Source organism: Lagopus muta, chromosome 2 (genome assembly GCF_023343835.1).
Source record: "Lagopus muta isolate bLagMut1 chromosome 2, bLagMut1 primary, whole genome shotgun sequence".
In the NCBI taxonomy this organism is placed as follows: Eukaryota; Metazoa; Chordata; class Aves; order Galliformes; family Phasianidae; genus Lagopus; species Lagopus muta.
In genome coordinates, this window is record NC_064434.1 from 73,362,887 (window position 1) to 73,377,235 (window position 14,349).

The 14,349-nt window shown below is 36.4% G+C and overlaps 1 long non-coding RNA gene across 1 annotated transcript; it reads left to right on the forward strand.

Annotated features, from left to right (window-relative positions):
- Nucleotides 1-4,895: 4,895 nt before the first annotated feature.
- Nucleotides 4,896-11,065, forward strand: LOC125689505 (uncharacterized). Its single transcript, XR_007375312.1, has 3 exons — nucleotides 4,896-4,977; nucleotides 9,710-9,822; nucleotides 10,888-11,065. It is a non-coding gene; the product is annotated as an uncharacterized LOC125689505 (long non-coding RNA).
- Nucleotides 11,066-14,349: the final 3,284 nt, after the last annotated feature.

Below are 14,349 nucleotides of genomic sequence, written 5' to 3' on the forward strand. Positions count from 1 at the left end.
AGGTAGAAATAATTAAAATGTAAAAATACTTGAAGTAATTTCATAAAACATAATATTTGTTAAGAGAACAAGTTATTTAAAGTTACTTATTTGTATTACTTATGTAAGAAATGAGTGTCAATAAGAGTTTGCAGCAGAGGAATTTAAAATAACTGAACCATAAATGTTACTATTTGGTGACGTTGGTTGCATTTTACTGCAGCATCGCCAGCTAAGAAACGGGGGCAATTTAATCCATATATAATTTGAAAAGAACAGGGATCTAAAAACAAGGATGCTTAAATAAGTAAAGGGTACGCGTATTACTACTTATCTGCATAATTTGTATTTTGAAGTGAGAACATACCATGAAATACTTCCATATTCATCCACTAAAGCTAGTTTTATCTGAAAGGTCAGTGTTATCAAAAGATGGTTCTGATCTAGAAATGTCTGGTTTATGTTAATATATATTACTAGGTAATGAAAAATGACAAAACAGAAAGATCTTCTGTTCTATTTCGTGTTGCTTGTTGTTATTCATTTTCCTCGGTGTCAAAAACTGGATCAACCTCTGTAACAGCATGACCTTTGCAGAGCAGTATATTCCATTTTCACCATTTGTGGAAATAAGTAGCATCACTTACCGGTATGCAGAATTGTTTGCTGCTTGATGGTAGCAGTCTCACTGAAATTAAGATGGATAATCATAGCTTGGGCAGAATGCAGAAATAGTTGCAGCTTCATGGAACCTCTTTCTGACATCTTTTCTTTTACTGAATGATACCTAAAGTAAATCTTTTAAGCCTTTGGAGAGCTGATATGCTTACGTGTCTGCTGAAGACACCAACAATATTCTCAGCTAGGAGTGTTCAAGTTTGTTTTAAGATATACTGACCAGAGAGCATAAACACAGCATGATGTGTTGCTTTAGAAAATTAAAACTGCTTTAAATGTACCTGCCAACGTGGCACATTAAAAATGAGGAAACCTGATAACACTTAAATGATCTATTGAAGAACTGTATAAGCAGCTGATCTCTCTATGTGCCATAAATGTGACCAGTAATGGATCTTTGACTTACCCTGTGTACTCCATGAACCTAACATGTTCTGAGCTTTCAATAACTGATGAAGAAGAGAAAAAACAATTGCATTATATACCTAGATCAACAGCATTATTAGGACAGATCAGTCACGGAAGAGCAGTTCTCACTGCAACTCATCAGTAAGTCACCTGTAAATGCAAGGTTGGTGAAGTTATGTGAAAAGCAGTACCCTGGCAAGAAAAATATGTGCACTACAGTAAAGGAACTGATTCCCTCAAATAAATATATGGACTGCCAGGTGCTATAGACTGTCATTTCTTAGAACAGAGCAGTGACTTAGCACTGTCATCATCTGAGTTATCTCCTTTAATTCAAAAGCAAGCAGATCCCAACTCTAATTGTGCTAAATCTGCTGAGAAAGGCATTCTTTTTAAATTGTTCTGATTAGCTTTGAGCAGAGTTCATATTGAAGCATTGAAATAAATACACATTTTCTTAATTATGTCTTTTACTCATTGCCATATTGTATTGGTTATTGTCATGTGCACAAGCACTTTTCTTAAGTGCTTCAAAAGTCCAGACTGTTGTGTAAAATGACAACTTCTTTAGGCAGAAATAACTGGAATGAGCAGTGCTCTGCAAAAAATATTTAGACGTTGTACAATAGCTTGAAATCCTCTTTTTCTTTTTTTTTTTTTTTTTTTTTTTTTCCTGTAGGAAAAAATAAGCCTTTTTGTATGTGCTCAGCTTTCATGGCGGAGACTTATTGCCATTCCATTCTTGGGACACATTTTATTCTGTGTAAGGATGTTAATCAATATCACTTGCAGTGTTGATGAGTATGATACAGACAATTTCTCAATGGATACTGGTATGTAACTGGACCCTACCAATTAATTTCCCATATATCACAAGATTGTTACAGAGGGGGAAAATAACTCTGCTCTGTTTGAATTATTGATCTACAGTGTCCATGAAAGGCATTGAAGGCCAAATCTTAGTCTTAAAAAAAAAAAAAAACCACACAAAAAAAACCAAACACAAAAACCAGAAAACTGTTTCTGCTCACAAAACAAGATAGAATTTGTAGACTCAGAGGCAAAAGAACAAAATACTTTAAGATTATCTATAAAATATAGAATTATGCTCTGAAAATGTTTAATGGAAGTAACTAGCTTAAAGAGTCAGTTTTTCCGCCGTGCCACTTGAAGGACATTCTATATGAAATTAAATGTTTGACTGGCTTTGCTTTTTCATTGCACTTATTTAAGATAACATAGTGGAAAAATAAAGGACCATTACTCATCTTGAGATACTCAGTATGGTTCCACTCCTCATAGTATTATTTAATGTTCAAATATAAGTAGGAAGGAGGTAGAGATGGTTATTCTGTCTCAAACAAACAAACAAAAAAAGCAGTTTCCTGAAGTTTTAGCTTTTATGTTGAAAAAATAAAACCAGAATGTTTTGTTTCAAACTCAGATCTAAGGTCTTCAAGTTGATTAGTTAACTGAGTATACTTAACACTGGATGATGTTTCCTAGCCGTGCCCAGGGTGCTGTTTGGGAGTGCACTTGTCTGTGTGAGCAGAATTCTAAGGAGAATTATATACAGTGAAAACTCCCCTGTAAATAAAATTGTATGAAATGCTCCGAGATGAGAACAATTATGAAGATATAGCTTGATGAGGTGATTTGCATTTTAAGTCATGTTATGTACTGCATTTTAATACAGTTAAAATGACGTGTTGTACATCAGCCCTGAACTGAACATTTTTGTTTGCTCAACACTTTTAAAATGAAGCATTTCAGCATAATTCAAACAATTGTCTTACCATATGAAAAGATTCTAAACTTTGTCTAAGCAAAGAACTATGTATGAAATATACATCTTACCATGGGCTGGAAATTTGAAGTTTGATTAACATTAGATTGAGAAAAAATTCTTGTTGGGATAGTCTGAGTTTTAGTGATTAGGGTATCTGATTAAAATGCATGTTGCAACATGCTTCTGTTTATACTTCTCGTTGGCATGCGGGGGAAGAAAAGTGCTGTTTAACATCAAGACTAAGTGATGCATTTCTTTAGGCCCATGCATGAAAGGAGAAAATTTGTATGTTATGATGTTATGCTGGTGCTGAAAGTTCCCAGGAGTACATGGGACTTTACCCAGGTCTGTCCTTTGGGGTAATCTTAGGGGGATAAAAAGTTATTTCAGTATAGAACCAACAGTCAAATTAGCCAGTTTAAATTATAGAATGTCCCCAAGATAATCACTTGGATGCCTCAAGTGACTATGCAGTTCCCATTGGATAATCGCTAGTGGTAAACTGTACACATGTTGTTAGAAGACTGTAAAGTACCTTTCAGCATGCACTGTTCAAACATGTAGTGCAACAGATACGTACTCAGACCAGTAAAGTCTGAAAAGAGCAGAGAGACAGTGATAATTACTTAACATTATTAGAGTCACAGGTATTAGATCAACTACAGTTATAATTTCTTGCCTTTCTAAGCTGGAACAACTATACTTGAAATTGTCTAGAAAAGTAGCCTTGTTTAATTTGTCCCTGTTTTAATCACTAACTTAACGTGATCCATACAACAAGAATGAATATTCTGATTTGTAAATGTCACAACAAATGTATATTTTAAAAATAATGCTTTTTAATGAGAGCATAGCTTGTTCCAACACATTGCTAAATGTCAGCTACTCCAATCTCAAATGATGCAAATGAGCATTAGGCCACTGATTTCAGTGATGTTATGCTAATTGACATGGGCTTAGTAGTTTCATCCCATATATTCCATAACCAGAGGAAGAACACAGATTTGTGAATTTATTTTACTAACAGTATCTTCTAATTTTCTTTTCTTGCCAGATTTATGGGTAATAAGCTCATAAACCAGTATGAATTAAAATAAATGTAATTACTGAATACTACCTATGCATCTGCTGCTCAGAAGTTGTTTTAATTAATTACTCTGCTGCTTGCTCAGTGTGAATCTACCAGATGCATTGTCGTCTGTGAGCTTCCCTGTTTCTTGAATGAACAGCTTTGTGAGTGTTAAGTTTTAATAACTGTGTCCTGCAGGTCTATCCTAAATGAGTTTCAGCATATGAGCCAAGAAAAAGCTTCAGGCTCTGTACAACCTGGTTGGTGTCAGTAAATGATAATAGCACGAGCTCCAAGAACTAGGGACGTTACATGGTAATCACTAGTTTTGAAAACGCAGTGTGTCGTTCTTTATTTTGGTTGACAAAATATTGTGTTTTAATGGTGTTTTTCATATTTTCCTCTTTAGTTATCTTTCTGATGTGCACGTCTGGCACTTTTATGCAGCTGAATTCAAATCTGTGAAACACTGGTCATGTGGAGAGTTTAGTATCCTTGATGAGATTAAAATCAAGGATGGATCATAAGAAGTGAAAAATGCTACTCATCTGGAAAGATCAAAACGTTCTCTAGGGAACACCCTTGCTCTCCTTCAAGAACTAGTGCCCAAAATTCTAGCCTGGAAGGCATTGACAGCCAGGTACATTGCACACCAAGAAAATTACTGGAATGTACTACTGCTTACAGAGAGAAAACCGCAGAAATGAGTAGGAGGAATAATCCCACTTTAGAAAATACCAACTTTAAATACAATAACTACTGTTTACATGGGATAATTACATTTTTTTTCTTTTATAAATATGAGAACTTTGCATACAGAAATTGAATACTGGATATATGCTGAAACTTTTTTATCATCTGTTTGCTGTAAAAATACTGTAATTAGAGAATTGAACACCATAAATCTTTGCAGAGGTGTGTTTTTTTTTTTTTTTTTTTTTTTTTTTTTTTTTTTTCCCATGAATTTTGTATTCACAGAATTGTAGGGGCTGGAAAGGACCTCCAGAGATAGAATCCAACTTCCCTGCAAGGCTCCCTACAGCAGGCTGCTCAGGTAGGAATCCAGGTGGGTCTTGAATATATCCATAGGAGAATCCACAACCCCGCTGGCATGTATATTATTATTACAAAAATTTATGAATAGTTTTAGTGCTTACCATCATGTCTAAGTTAAAATGTGCCAGAAGATAATCCTGCCTACATTTCACCTGGGGAAAAAATAATTCCATTCGTTCAGAGAGTTTACTATAAATCCTGTAGATTTTCCTCTAAGGATTCAACCTACATGAGCCTTCTCCAAGCATCTTCCCAATTATTTGGGTCAGAATTGTCATCATAGCTTGTTTAAATGTTCAATTCCAAGTCAAATTTTGAAACAAAAAAGAATCTGAGCTATAACTGAAACTGAAATTAGCAGGTGCTAAAAATGTTCATGATTAGATCTTAGATATTCAGCACTCAAAATCAGGCTTCGTTTCTAAAGGCTTTTGCTTTATTTTTGTTATCAGTTAGCTGGTTATAAAGCAAATGTGACAGTTTCACCTGCCTTTGTTTCTGAGGAACTTATTCTACAGTATGAAATATTCTTTAAACATATTGTAATAGTGTTAATTACTACTTTACACCTAGTATGGGCAAATACTGGTCTGATAATGTATCCAGTTTCTCACTGTCCATTGTGCTAATGCTTTATATCACATCAGTAGATTGCAGATTTAGGCTTTAGGCTCAGGAGTTAGTTCACTTGCGATCAGAGTGACAGGGTTAAAGATAGGCATGTTTTCAAGATCTGATCAGAGTGCTCAGGGGATTATAGAATCCTCTGTACTTGTAATTTAGTGTATAAAATATTCACTGATATCACTATTGATATTCACTTATGTCACTATTGATTACATTTTACATAACATTACCATGCATTACAGACTGACTTTCTGTGTCATGGATGTTTTCAGTGAGACTATGTGCTCCTTGATCTCTAATCATGTAAGTGAGGAAGGACATCCTAGACATCTTACTATTAGGGTAACATGGGAAAATTTCTCTTATATTCAAGTCTATGAAAACACAACATTGAAATATTTTTAAGTTAAATATGCTAATGTATATCTTAGAGGTAAATGGGGTCTAGGCTGACTTTCATCTTTGCATTAGGAGCTGAAGAGGATTGCTCTGTTCAGAGGCAGTCAACTACATACCAGCTCATACTCAGGCTGCCTTTCATTGAAAGCCTTTTATTTTGCAGTTTTTGTGTATTAAAATAAAGATCATATGATGTGGGTAATAACACACATAGATTTTAGTCATAGAACACACTATTTGGGATCACAGGCATTACCAGGATTTGCTACCAATCTAGTGTTAATTTAATACCTTTGCTGAAAATCCACGAAGAAGAGTTTACACACTCTGGCTTGTTGATTTTTTTTTTTTTTTTTTTTTTTTTCTATTAGTATTTTTTTGAATATAATTAAAAAATTGAGTTTATCTGTAATGCTTTCAGAGAAGAAAGGTTCTGTGAGAAGCTTGCTGTCCGCAGGTCCAGTATAATAGCTGGAACAAGCTGTCATTGTAAAACCCTCTTTGCAAGGAAAAACTGCAGAGGACTTCAATTTTAAGTAGTATGGATTCAAACTTACTGTGAAGCATGTTAGAACACCTAAAAAATAGCTTTTTGTGTTTTGGCTCCTTGTTTGCACAAATATTTGGTGATATACTTAGTTCTTCCCACTAGTTTAGTTCTTTCTACTTTTCATTTTGAAACTGTCTTTGATGATGCATCCTGACTTACTGAGGATGCACTTTTGCAAGGTGTTTTCTGTCAAAGTAAGTTGAAGATATAACTGGAGTCCTCTGCCATTCCTTTCCCAAAACCCTTAAAGGAAATAACAGATCGTTTCTGCTTAATTGCAGCTGTGGCACTATGCTTATAGGGAAAAACAACAAAACAAACAAACAAAATCCAATTGTGTATGTATATATAAAAGAATTAGGATATAAATATGTACTTGAAGATTCATTTTGATCAATTCAGTTGCATGAGAAAAATTGCAAATGTAAAACAGTCACTCAAAAAATGTTTCTCATGCATTAGCCTAATGAGAAAACTATAAATACCTGAAATCTCCTGAAGCAGGACTGTGAATCACAGCCTGTAATAGACCAGAGAGCAGAAATTATGGAAAGCACTTTTGCCTAGGATTTGCTGTGAAGATGGTTGTGCTTGGAGACCATTGTCTTAAAGAAATTCAAAGCTTCTATTTTCTCAAGGGCTGTTTCTTTCCGTCCCTGAGTTTTCTTATTCTGGCATTCTAATTCCACTTAATTGCCTTTCATTTACCCAGCAGAGAAAGAAGAGGTGATGCAGGCTTTTTGAATTATCTGTCAGAGGCAGAACTGAGCAGAGTGTCTGAACTGGAAATAGAGGGTTTTTTGCCCATTCCAAGTTCAACTACATGGACATGAAACCAGATTTGGAGCCATGTTAATATTTGTTACTAGAGCAGGATTGGATCCTTGAAGAACTGACGAAATACCATTCCAGTTTAAGTTAGGGAAGCTTAATGGCTGCAGTGCCAAATGCTGCCATGGAACTGTTTTCAAGAGATTATCCTGGTTAGAGCTTGTACAGGAAGAGAAGCGTGCCCAGTGGTATTCCTTTTTGGTGGCAATTAAGGAAAACAAGACTGCTCTGAAGTAGATCTAAAGGCAACCGCTTCCCGTAAGTCTTTTTGGCATGCCGAAGAACTGAGCACTCTCACATCCTTCAAGCACATGATGATTACCAGTAACTGTGAATTTCCATGGTCTTGTAGCCTCCATCCTCTAGTATTTTCTGGGAGTAGAAAGGGCAGTCATTTGCTATAACTGGGCATGAAAGATTCTGAGGAAGAGGTGTGCCCGGAAGGATCAATGGGACTCAGCGATTGGGAATGTTCAACAAGGAAGTGAAGCAGCCTTGCAGGGAGCAAGGAAGATGCAAAAACTGTGGTACAGCAGGCAAGATGTAGTCCTGTCTTGTAACCACTGATAGGCTGGGTGGCAGACCATACAGGAATTGCTACTGCTGAGCAAGTTCTTGAGGGGTTATTGTACTGGTAGCATGCAGCAAGGACACAGAAGTAGGAATGCAGCTGATTCTGAGCAAATTAATTTTATTTTGGTCAAACATTCATTTTTAATTCAGTTATTGTGACCTGGAGCACAGGCTATCCCTGAAAAGCAAACAATGCAGATAAACAGGAGAAAAGTCACTTTGGGGTAGGAATTAATAGAAAAAAGGCTGAGAGAACTATAAAATGAAAATTTGAGAATAAGATAGTTTCAAGCCATGAGTTGCTGAAGCGAATGTAAAAATTACCCTTTAAAAGCACTTGGGTTTTATTAAGTACTTGTGTCTAACTACTTGTTTGTGTTTTATGCTTTTTGCTTTTGGTACAATTATGCCATCAAATATTAGTTTATTAAGTCTTTTTTATTTCTGGGATGCACTGCCAGCACTTTGTTAATTCAGGCAGGCTGCTTCCAATGCCTGTTCTTTGTCAGAATGTTTAGGGAGAGACAGCTTCTCTTAAACTCTGTATTTCACATTCTCTTAAATCCTCAGAACACTGGCTTTTCTGTCTGTCACATTTCCCAAATATGATCCACCTGGCGATGAGATATTCACTGGCAGACATAAGACTTATCTGCGGTAATTGTAGAAAATATTTTATGATGATTCTTTGATGTTTGTAGACAGTTCAAAGTTACTCCCATTTTAAACATGAATAAATGGAGAAAAGAGTGAGGGAAGTGTCATGGGTATGAAAAGATGTATCAGTTGAACAGCTGCTATTATATGCTAAATCTGCTCTTTCCATATCCTACTGCTTCTTTCCGATCAGCATGCTTATCGGCTTCTTGCTGAAGTTGAGCATTTGTCAGAATTTCATAAGTAAATGTCACTGTTGGATGCAGAAAGGTATGAACCGGAGTGCAGTCAAAGGAATCCATGAGTAAGTAGTGTCTGGTCTTAATCTGGTGAGGTATGCCCATTAATTTATCTGAGTTGAAATTCCATCTCTGTGAGCAGAAAAATATTGCAACACACTTTTATTAATTGCAAGTGTGTGAGATAAACGTCTTTCTGATGATTTTCCTTACCCTCTGCACATTAAAGATCTTGTTTTCATCCTTTTCATGAGGACCCCATCCCACCTGACACTTCTAGTGTATATCTAAGGGAAAAAGTTGAGTCAAAAATTTGTGAAGATATCCAGAGATCTGAGCTGCCCTCTCATGTATTTGTGGATGATCTTTTGCATGATGACTATGTGGAAGGAAGGAATCACTTAAGTGAGCCACTGCACATGTAATCCAGGCATGGTAGAGCAAAATGAGGTTACCAGTTATGGTTTTCAGATAGCAGATACATCATGGAAGACCCACTCTGATATATAATTAAGAAATAAAAAGACTTTGGTGTGAAACTTAAGTTAGTAATTGAAACTCGCATAGGAAATTGAGAGAAAGAACTGGGTATGCATTACTCATGCATACTGGATACACAAAGGACTGAAACACACCAGATTGTTATGTAATTAAGTGGTAAATAAATTTCATTTAGTGCAATGTCTTTGATTTGAAATCCAGGCCATTGAAGTTAGGTTGTCATTTATAAGAAAGTTCCTGTGCTTGGAGAACTGGTAAATTTTTATCAAGCAATGTTTGTTTGTTGTTTATCAGACTTTTCCTTACTTTTGCACTAATATTTGTTTTCATTAACTTTATTTTATCTTTTCTAGCTTTCCACTCTACTAGTAATTGTGAACATGTTTCTTTCCTCTACATATTTGCTATTGGTATAATGATGACATAATCTGGAATGACTCTTGGAATATGGCCACTCACTATTTCTGTGAATATGATGGTCTCAAATGAAAAGAAATCTGGGGGTGGGGGGTGGGGAGAACACAAAAACCTAGCTACTTCATCTCGCTGCTCATAGAGATCAGATAGCCTGATGTCTTAGCCAGTTCTGGGCATTTATTTTGAGTCAATGACCCACTGAGCTATATCTAAGTAGGATTTAATACCCTTGCTTCTGCGGAGGAAAAAGAATCTGTCTCTGCCTCTCATCTCTTCCATGTGTGCCAGTGCCTGTTAGAGGAAGACGTATGGCTGGGAACTGATTTGGGAACTGATTTGCTTTGGTATCATAAGTTTAAACAAAACAAACAAACAAACAAAAACAGAAAAGTAATGGTTTTGGACAGTGACTTACATCAACTGTGAGGACACATCCACAAAATGGAGACCCCTGTGAAGAGAAACCTAATTTCTGTTGCCTACTGCACATCATGGCTGTGCTATCTATAGATTCAGGCTGGTTAGTTCAAATGGTCTGAGTGTCCCCACAATTGCATGGCTTATTTACCTCAGGAATAGTGCAAATTACTCATTATTTTTAGTTGTGCTTGGCCTCCTTTGTGATTTATGTCTGTTTTGTAGAAAGCTAGGGTGGAATGCTGCTGCTGCATGGCCTGGCTGTCGGATGGCTGGCAGCACAGACCACCCTGGGCTGCGCCAGTAAAGAAAACTTTTGGCTATTGTGACCTCTTTTTGGTAAATTCTCCCCCATTATCCTGGCAGAGTGTGCTTTTAGGTTTCAGTAAGTTCAAGATCTTTAAATATTTATTTGACTGCTTTCCTATTAGAAAATAAGGAGGCAGTTTGTTTTCTAATATCTGTAACGATCTCTTTATGTTGCGAGATCAACCCTTCTAAAATTAAGCACCATCTTTGCAAAGGGGGATGTGGAAAAAGTCAAAATGTTGTAAAACTGTACTGGAACATAGAGACAAACAACTTTGAGTTTGTGTTCATGCTACAGGGCTGTCCTAAGGCTGTAATTTAAAAGTGGCTCTGAGTTATATTTCTGTAATTAACAACTCATCTTTGCTTGTTATTTTCCTTTTTGTAGGAAAGCCCAGTCTGGTAGGATGCTAACAATACAGAATGAGAAGGAGATGGCCAGCAGAATTAAAAATGAAATCCTGCCCACTGAAAGACACTTCCTGGTTCTGGAAAGGAATAATGCATCCTGAAGCCAAAGGAAGAGAATGATCCCAGGAACGATTCTGAAGAAGGGACAGGGATAAATAAGGCAAGTGAGGTTGGTAACTGAAACTATAGAAAGCAGGTGAGAAGAATGGCAGAGGTATCTAAAACACTGCATTTCAGCCTTGGATAAGCGAAGAACTAATATATACATAATGATTATATATATGTATTTCAGAGGAAATTTGTATATCTGCTAGATGTTTACACTTCAGCAGCAGGATCAAATGACAGAACAACAGATCTCTTTGCCCCCAATAATTAAAAAGTGTTCTAAAGTATGATTTTGAATCTTTGCTCATTATATATGTGCCAAATTCTTCAGTAACCACGAAATTGTGTAGGAGATGAGGAAATTCAAATTCCCATGAAGATAATAGTTTGCAGGTGTGGTCAAAGAGTAAAATGTGCAACAGCATATGCAAAATGATAATGTACGATATTCATAACTGGGTTAGTGTGACAAATTTGAAATAATACTGAAAGCAGACTGATATGGTAAAATAGTGTGGATAAGACTTATTGGCATGCTCTGTCTGCTTGGTGCTTCATTGGAGTTTACGTCTTCATGCTACTGAAATGGAAAGCAGCTAGAAGTTAAAAGGGGAATGTGGACTACCTTGTTTTTTCTATTTTTTTCTTCTTTTTTTTTTTTTCTGAAGTATTGGAAACTTTAAATCAAATACAACAACACAGATTACAAAGCTTACATCTTCTCTCTAGTCAATTTGATATGACAGACTGAATTTTCACAGAAACCCCTACAGTTATTTAAAACCAATCTACTGTTGAACATAATTGATGTAACAAACACCATCCACAGGCTGTCACTCACCATTTCTGTGTAAGCAGCCAGAGACAAAGAAAGCACGATTTACAGCCAGGAAGCAAGCTGATTGATTGCTGGAATGGGTATGCTTGTGGGCCGGAACCTCTTCTGTCATCCTGCCTTTTTCTGTTCTATTTGAGGGAGTTCCCCTAATTTGGAGAATTCAGGTGTTGCATGGAATTTGTGTGACAGGCACCGTGAAGGGTTACAGTGAAGTTCTATGCTGTGTTTTTCTTGGTGGAGCACCTTCTGTATGCTGTACAAGGGAGCTGGAGAAGCTGCTTCTCAACTGTCCCAGTTGAGAAGGGCCCTCTATTTCAGCCTTAACTGACTCCACATAGGTGCAGCTCAGATGCAACAGGGAGAGCCCAATGATTTCTGATTTTAGAACACAACCACCACTTAAAATATTTTATATATTTACTAGGATTACTAGAGGGATTAGCAGCTAATCTTTACTAATCTCAAGGACACGCTGGGGTAAGGGTGATGCTTTAGTCATATTTCCAGTCTCCTGAGCCCCACGTGTGTTCTAAGGGTAATGAATTTTCTTATTTGTGATTATTTGCAGCTGATGATTGTATGCATGAAAACTCATTGCATCAATATAATTGATGTTACTGCCTTAACTGCTCAGTACAAGTGTTCTTTCAGAAATCATTTTTGCTTTGCATGCCAGTGAAATTTTGGTTGATTTCAGACTTGTTCCAATTCAATGGACTTTGCTTATATAAATACTGTGTTTTGACTACTTAAACCAACATAACTCATTTTGAGTAAAACAAACTGTAGAGTGATTGCCTCAGAAAGGCTGATCAGCAGATGGAACTGAGAGGTGTCTTCCAACTGATGTCATCTGGGAGTGTTAAAGTTTTTAACTGGTGCATATGCCGAAAGAATGTGTGTACACTAGCTTGGTAAGCCTTCTGGAGCATTCACTCTCATCTGGTCATCTGCACAGTGCGAACTATGGGCCTCTGGTTGGGATTCAAAGCCTTTCTCTAACAGAAATGAAGGTAAACAATGTGGTTCCAATCACCAAGGGAAAGACTGTATGTGGTTATTTATTTCATTGTATCCCCTTTTATGTTAACTTCCATCTACACATAAGAGAAAGAGGTAATTGCCAAATTGTGCAGAAAAACATTCAGTGGATCAGTTGGTATCTACTAAGGTATCTGGAAGAAAGTGAGAGAGCTAAATAATATGGAACAGTTGCAAAACAAGTACATAGAAAAGGAATTTTAGTTTAAACAAAGCAGGAATATGTATTTAAGAGATGTTATGTTTTTCTTTTTTCTTTTTAGTTAGTTGGATTTTGTTCTTGTATTTTCAGGGAGGGCTATGTGCTTAAGAACCTCACTTTCAATGCTACCAATCCCTTTCAACTTAATAAAACTGCTTCGCTAATCGGTGAAAGCAAAAGGAAAAAAAAAAAAGGAGGGGATCTAACGTTTACTATAACATTTACTATATTACAATGAATGAGTGGATTATAAAACCAGTAGTCAGCACCATCTTACTGTGATAAGACCTACCATGGACACTGAAAAATTGATCACACTGTAAGTGAGACACTGCTAAACTGGATTACTGAGAAAATCTTGTTCTGTCTTGTAGCTGACACTAGGATAACAAATATACAGATAAGGGCTAATTTATTTAGATAACATGCAGACCAGAATGTCAGACCTTCTGTTTTATCTTTATTTTAACGGAACTGGAATAAGACATTTCTTTGGAAAACAAAGGAAAACATTAAATTTCTTTCAGAAGTTGAAAGCAGGGAGGGAGATTGCATGTCACTCTTGTAAATAGTTGTTTGAATGAGTGTCTTGACCATGGGGGGAGGGAGGGAAAGTGAGGGGAAGGGACAGTAAAGGGCAACTGATCTTGCTTATTATTAATTTAACAGAGTGGAGTTATTATTGATGTTACTATGCAAGATAGGGCACGTAAATGAAATTTGCCTTTTGATATACAAAATTCAAGAGAAATTTTGTTGGTATTTTGATTCGCTTTTCTAGTACCAGTGCATACAAAGTTGTGCCTAAGAGATGACCATTTATTTCATATTGTTTTCTTTTGATTTTAATTTTTTTTCTTTGTGTAACAAAGCTGAGATGTGAGGTTTCACACCAAGCCATAGTGAAAATGTTGACAGTTTGTTTACCCTTTTATAAATTTCAAAGGAACATCAACAGGAGCATTCTACTCAGGAAGAGTATCAGAGCTCCTGCAAAGCAAGTGTTACAGTTCTTAATAAACAGTTAAATAGAGGACATTAATCTCTTTCAGAAACAGAGAGCAGTTGATGGCCTGTTGCCTCTGAGGTTGCTGAAAAAAATCTGTCAATTCGTTACTGCAGCTTTTTCTCCATTAGTTATCTCGGGTAACAAAACAAGTCCTTTCAGTAGATGCATTTGTACTGAGAGGGTTAGAAATTCAGCTGTGTTGGCAAACTGAAACACAAAACAGTTGCTTGAGGTGACAAAA